We start from the raw sequence: 6,271 nt of genomic DNA, 5'->3' as shown, positions 1-6,271 counted from the left end.
TGAGAGGTTGGCCTGACAAATAAATATCTGGCCTGCTACTCTGCTCTGGGGGACGGGAAGAGGAGATAAAAGAAGGTCACGATGGGGGACGATGATGATGGGAGGAGGCAGATGAAAAACTACTTAAAAGAAAAAAGGCACACTTTCTGACATCACAAACGCGAGACAAGGTCCGTGTCGCTCAAAAAGCGTGAGAGCGCTCGCGTTGCCTTTACAGTTCTAAAGCTATCTGGCCAAGCGCCGAGGATCAAATCCTCAGAGAGGAGCGATGTGTCCATAGGCTTCAGAGCAGATGCGAGTATGAGTCTTTCACGTGCATACGCTGGACACGCCACTAAAACATGTTCTATAGTCTCTAGCACGCCACATGTGGTACATTCCGGGGAGTCCGCTTGTCCTATTAAGTGCAAGTATTTGCGCACGAATGCCACGTTTAAACGTAGTCTATGGATAACGCATGCAATAGGGCGAGGTATTCCGCGAAGAACTGAAAAGGTCATCGTCGGATCTAGCCGTTTAAGGCGGATATGGCGGGTGTCTGGCAGGGCCCAGTACCTAGCCGTCGCCCTCCTCATCAATTCCGAAAGGAGACAAGTTGTGTCCACTATAGAGAACGGTACAGCTGTACGCAGGCCACTGCTGAAGGCGCTCCTTGCTTCAGCGTCGGCGGTCTCATTTCCACCGAGTCCGCAGTGTCCGGGGATCCACTGAAACACTATACGGTGGCCGTTTCCCCGAGCAAATGATACGAGTCTAATGATATCAAGAGCCAGAGCTTGGTAGGCTGTGTGGCGTAGGAAGCATCCTAAAATGTGTAGCAACAGACGACCCGCAGATTCATTTTGGGACACAAGTCTACTTCAACCGCTGCAGAGCTTGTGGGCCTTCGGGAATCGATTCGCCACATCTGCGGAGAACCGCCTCAGGAGTGGTGCATTTTCACTGACTGTAAACCTGCGCTTACCCTAGATGTTATGGCATAGTTATGGGACAGTTATTTACGCCTCATCGATGAAAGTTTTAGTAGACCATGGTTGCCGGTCCATCCAAAAATTTTAAGACACTGTAGTGCCATCTAGTTACAAAAGCTGAAAGCGCATGGTCGACGATGCCAAGGGAGCGCTGCTTTTCATCGAATGGCGCACTGGAGGGAGTGTTAACCACAATAAAACATGACGAACACTCCTGAAAAAAAAAAGAAAACACTCTGCAATTAAAACGAATAAACGATATTTCACCGAGATGCAGTCACGTGGTGAACTACTGTGATAATGGCGGATTTCGCCACAAGATGACTTTTTATGCGATTTTCAATGCCGAATTATAAATTATGAATCCTCGTTTCTTTGATACTGCACTCAATTCTTATAATTTCAGGCACGCTCTTCTCATTTCCTCCATAATTTGACGAGGTCAGTGTTTGGTCCCTTTAATCAAATTAGCCATCAAATTATCTATAATCCCCGATCTGAACCACTCGTTCTGTGCGAATGAAAATACATTATGGACCACGAGAGGTAACGTGGAGACTATGGAGGACACGCCACAGCAGGTGGCCGACGCTGTAGTATCTTTGTAGGCGGGGCAACCATTCCCGAGGTGGAAAACCCTAAGAACGCAATCAAACAGAAACGACACCATGATCAAGAAATTAAGAAACGCGCAGTTAATCTCACGGCACTTTTGATCCGCAGAATCGTGAATTAACATAGGGAGGTAAAGGAAGCCGAAACGAGGAGACTGGTGCAGGCCTTCATTCTGAGTAGAATTATGTACTCGACGACGTACCTATGTATATCTCTGAATGTCAAGGAACGGGAAGAAATCGACTCGCTTATTAGACGGTCGTATAAAAAACGCTGAACCTACCTAGGCACACGTCAATCGAAAAGCTATTGCAGCTCGTTATTCACAACTCTTTGGCCGAAATGACTCTAGCGCATCTCGCCGCCCAATATGAAAGGCTATCCATACTGAGACGGGGAGGTTTGTCTTACGAAAGCAGGGATCGAGCACAAATTAAGGGTTTCATGCTCCCACTCGACCGATTCCGAGGCAAATTCCACAAAACGCTAACAATCCCTTCTCTACCCAAGATCATGCATCCAGAATACCACGAGGGTATACGGTGGGCACGAGCTAAAGCGATTAAAGAAAAGATATCCATAGACCAAAACGCAGTGAACATGGACATTGCGGAGCACGCTGACAGGGACGCCTTTGCCCTTGCAACAGTCGATCACCGAGTCGATCACCCTTAGTCAGCGATCAGTAAAACGAAGTTCCCGCAGGATGCCGAAGAGGCTGCTAGAGCCCTGGTCATCGTCATAATCATCATAGTCATAGATCCCTGGACATAATCAGCGATTCTAAAGCAGCAGTTCAAAATTTCACTAAAGGCAGACTCTACTCTGCTTTCATTAAATTTCTAATTAAATTCCAATAACAGTCGAATACCTTCCAGATCAAATCAATCTGGGCCCCCCGCTCATTCGGATCATCAATCCTGAGAACGAGGCGGCGCACCAATATGCCTGAGGTTCTTGTCGTCAACCAGGAGGTGCTCTACCCTGAACTAAGGTCGGCCGCAGAGCGAGTGATATCTTATAACGAGATTCTCAGTATAAACAGAATAGACAAATGTTCCTCGAACCACGCAAATCAATAAGCAAATCGCAACGAGTCTGTTGGAGGCAACTCCAGACAGAAGCATTCTTTAACTCGTACATGTATACGCGAAATGGCTCCCCGAATAGTTCATCCCCGTCTGTTCTCTTAGTGGGGCCCAAAAGCAAACTCTCCAGGCAAATTTATAATTGTGCAATCGAGATAAACCGCCGGAGGGCCTGCAATTCTCCGATCAACCCCAATGGGAGGCCGCGCTGCTCAGCTCGGACCCGGAAGTTCAACTCCGGGTCATGACAAGGGCTGAAGAGGTCGAAATGAAATGAATTGAAATTGGTTTTTGAGGAAAGGAAGGGGCACAGTAACTGTCTCAGTGGAGGGCTCCGCAATAATTTCGACCACCTGGGGATCTTTAACGTGCACTAACATCGCACTGCACACGGGCGCCTTTTGCGTTTCGCCTCCATCGAAACGCGGCCGCTGCAGTCGGGTTCGAACCTGGGTACTCCAGATCAGTAGCCGAGCGCCCTAACTACTGAGCCACCACGGCGGGTCCCGAAGAAGTGGCCGGATGAAGAAGTCGCCGGATGGCATCGCCGGTCGGCCCGGCGTCTGGCCCAAAAAGGGGCCCACCATTGAGATGGGAGGATTATACCCCTTTTCGTGACCCCAATCTTTCTAAAAATAAAGTTGCTCTCTCTCTGCTCGATGCTGTTAAAACACTCACATGGACCGACCATTTTTACTCGCCTCTGAACAGTTCATTCGCTAAATGTGCTGCTACGATCGACACAATGGTGTCATCACCAACGGAACCTTCCACAAGGGCCGCTGCCAATCGCCTAGAACGCGATCGCCTGCGGTAGCGACAGGAGAGAACTTTGACAACAGAAAACGAGCATGAATTATGAGTCGTACTTCAGATTACTCATGCCGTTACTCGCAGCCCTGTGCGACAGCATAAAAAACACGCATGAATAAAAGTACACTTTCTCAAGAACCGTTCTTTCGCTACGGCAATGAAACACAGGTAAGCAATTATGCATTCCTGCACTGCGGTAGTCAAGGTGTAGCAGCGCTACTTTTTCATTTGCTACTGAAGGCCACGCCGTCCTGAGGTGTTTGAAAGCGTTTTTCGGACATCGCTTAGCTCTGGTCAAATGATGGTGACGTTGGGCCACATGGCGAGCGTACACAGATGCCCTGCAACCATTTCAGGTTTCTTCCTTTTCTTTTCTTTTCTCTTATAGGAGCGGCTCGCGCGCGTGCCCTCCGGCATCGGGTTGAGGTGTTACTATTCTTGCTTTTTGCAGGTAGTTCATTCCAGCCTCTCTATTTCTGTTTTCTCTTTGCGGTGGCGCGTGCTCTCTCCGCCGTTTGTACAGACTGAGAGAGAGCTCTTTAATGAAAAACAGATTTTGGCCGGCGTGGAGGAAGTGGCGATTGCACTGGCTAATTCTCTCTCTGTTCTGTTCGGGTTCGGGCGCTGTTCCTGTTCGCTGGTCGCTGTTCTGTTGACGTGGCTCAGCTACCCAGGCTGCGGGGCAGTGGCTAAGTACCTGGCGGTGTTGCGTTAGCTTGCTAAATTTCTCCTTCTTTTTGTCTGTGCCTGTTTGCTCCTGTTCTGGGGTGATTGGGTGCGGGACGAGAGCTTAATGTCTGCTTCTTCTCATGGCCAGGGGTTTTCCCCTTGGTCGGCATCTCTTCCTAAAGACCAGCTCCCAATTGATCTCTTTTTCCGCAGCGGTGTTTCAAGCATTCCAGTCGCATTAGTGCCTTCCGATGGAGGCGCTATCCGACTGAACAACCCGGAGGCAGTGCAGGCGGCCCTTCAGTCCACATCGAAGCACTTTATGCACATTACCGATGTCCTGCAGTTCGGCAGGGGTGGTATTTTGTGCCGGTCGCCGGATAAAGACTATTGAAGATCTTCTAAAGTGTACGACCTTCGCCAGCCACCAGGTGAGCGCATTCATTCCGCCTCATCTAGCATGTTCCAAGGGCTTGGTCCGAGGGGTCGACTCTCGATTGAGCCCTGCGGAAACGCTTGCGAACCTCTCGCCTGTGGGAGTGATTGCTGTCCATCGATGCAGCAGGATGGTTGACGGAGTAAAAATTCCTACGGAGTCCGTCATTGCCACATTTGCAGGAATATTTTGCCCATCAGAGATTAAGGTGTGGTGATGCCTTTAACTCTCGGCCCCTTCAGTGTCAAAACTGCTGGCGATTTGGCCACAGCGGCAAAGCCTGCAAATCGGCCTTACGCTGCTGTGCCTGTGGGGAACGTCATTGCAGAGAGGAATGTCCTGAACAGCAAGAGAAATGTTGTTTGTGTAGCGGTGCTCACCCTGCTGATTCGCCTGACTGTCCTGCACGAGCACAAGAAGTTCAGGTGCTCGAGCTTATAGACAAGCGCAGATGCACGCGGAGAGAGGCTTTTGCCGCAGTCAAGGAGAGAGCCTCAGTCTACTCTAGTGTGGCCGCCAAATGCCCACCCATAATGGATTCTAGTTGGTCCCAGGCTATTACAGCGGCAGTTGAGAAAGCTGTGGCAAATGCAATGGATCGCATTATGGAAACCGTGTCCACGTGCATTTCGCAGGTCATAGCTGCTCAGATGACCAATCTTCTGCAGGCGTCCACCGCTCCGCTCTTGTCTTCTTTGGCTTCGGAAGCTACCCCTCCTTCTGTAGTAATCGATTCCGCTCCACAGGGCCAAAAACAATGTGAGTAACAAAAAACCTCTCAGGCCTCTCCTTCGAATAGCGTTATGGACGCATCCTCTATGGATTGTATGGATATGGAGTCTGATCTCCGCGCCCAGAAGCGAAGTGGGTCTCCTCTGAATATTGTAGGTCCATCTTGCCCCCAGTCAAAGACAAAGAAAAGTAACGCAAGTCCAAACGCTAAGACCAGGATTCTAGAAAAGGCAGTCGCGGCTGCGGCACTTCCGCCAAGATAAGGTTCTTAAGTGTACTCCAGTGGAATTGTCGATCTATATTCTCAGCTTCAATTGATTTAAATTGCCTATGCAATCAGCTTCTACCAGATTTAGTTGCTTTACAGGAAACATGGCTAACTTCAAATTTTAATTATCATCTCAAGGATTACCATCCGTTCCGGCTTGACCGGTCATCATGAGGAGGAGGGTTGTTAGTGCTCATATCTACAAAGTTTTGCCACAGGGCATGCATTTCTTTTCAATATGCGGACAATGAATGTGAAATCCTTGCGGTTGACCTCAGCGTCCCAGGTAAACAGCCCTTTACGGTAGCTAATGCATATTTCCCGTCTGGTGTGCGTGACACTCGGCCCCTTGACTCACTCATGTCTAGTAGCCGATCTCAGGTTCTATTACTTGGCGACTTCAATTCGCACCATGTGACTTGGGGGTTTAAAACAGACAGCTTTGGTTCTAGACTATTTGATTGGGCTTCTGGCAACAACTTGATCTGCAACAATTCCGGATTGCCTACGTTTGTTCGCAGTCAATGCCGCTCTGCCTTGGATTTAACTTTTTCCTCCCCAGGAGTCTCCGTTATGTCTTGGGCGCCTGTTGACTGTGCAACAAACAGTGATCATCTACCGATTAGTTTCAAGTTTGCGTGTAAATTAACTCTTCCTGAGCGACATCAGCGCACGTTAA

This window comes from Amblyomma americanum, chromosome 4, assembly GCF_052857255.1.
Source record: "Amblyomma americanum isolate KBUSLIRL-KWMA chromosome 4, ASM5285725v1, whole genome shotgun sequence".
Lineage (NCBI taxonomy): Eukaryota > Metazoa > Arthropoda > Arachnida > Ixodida > Ixodidae > Amblyomma > Amblyomma americanum.
This window is presented reverse-complemented; position numbering follows the sequence as displayed.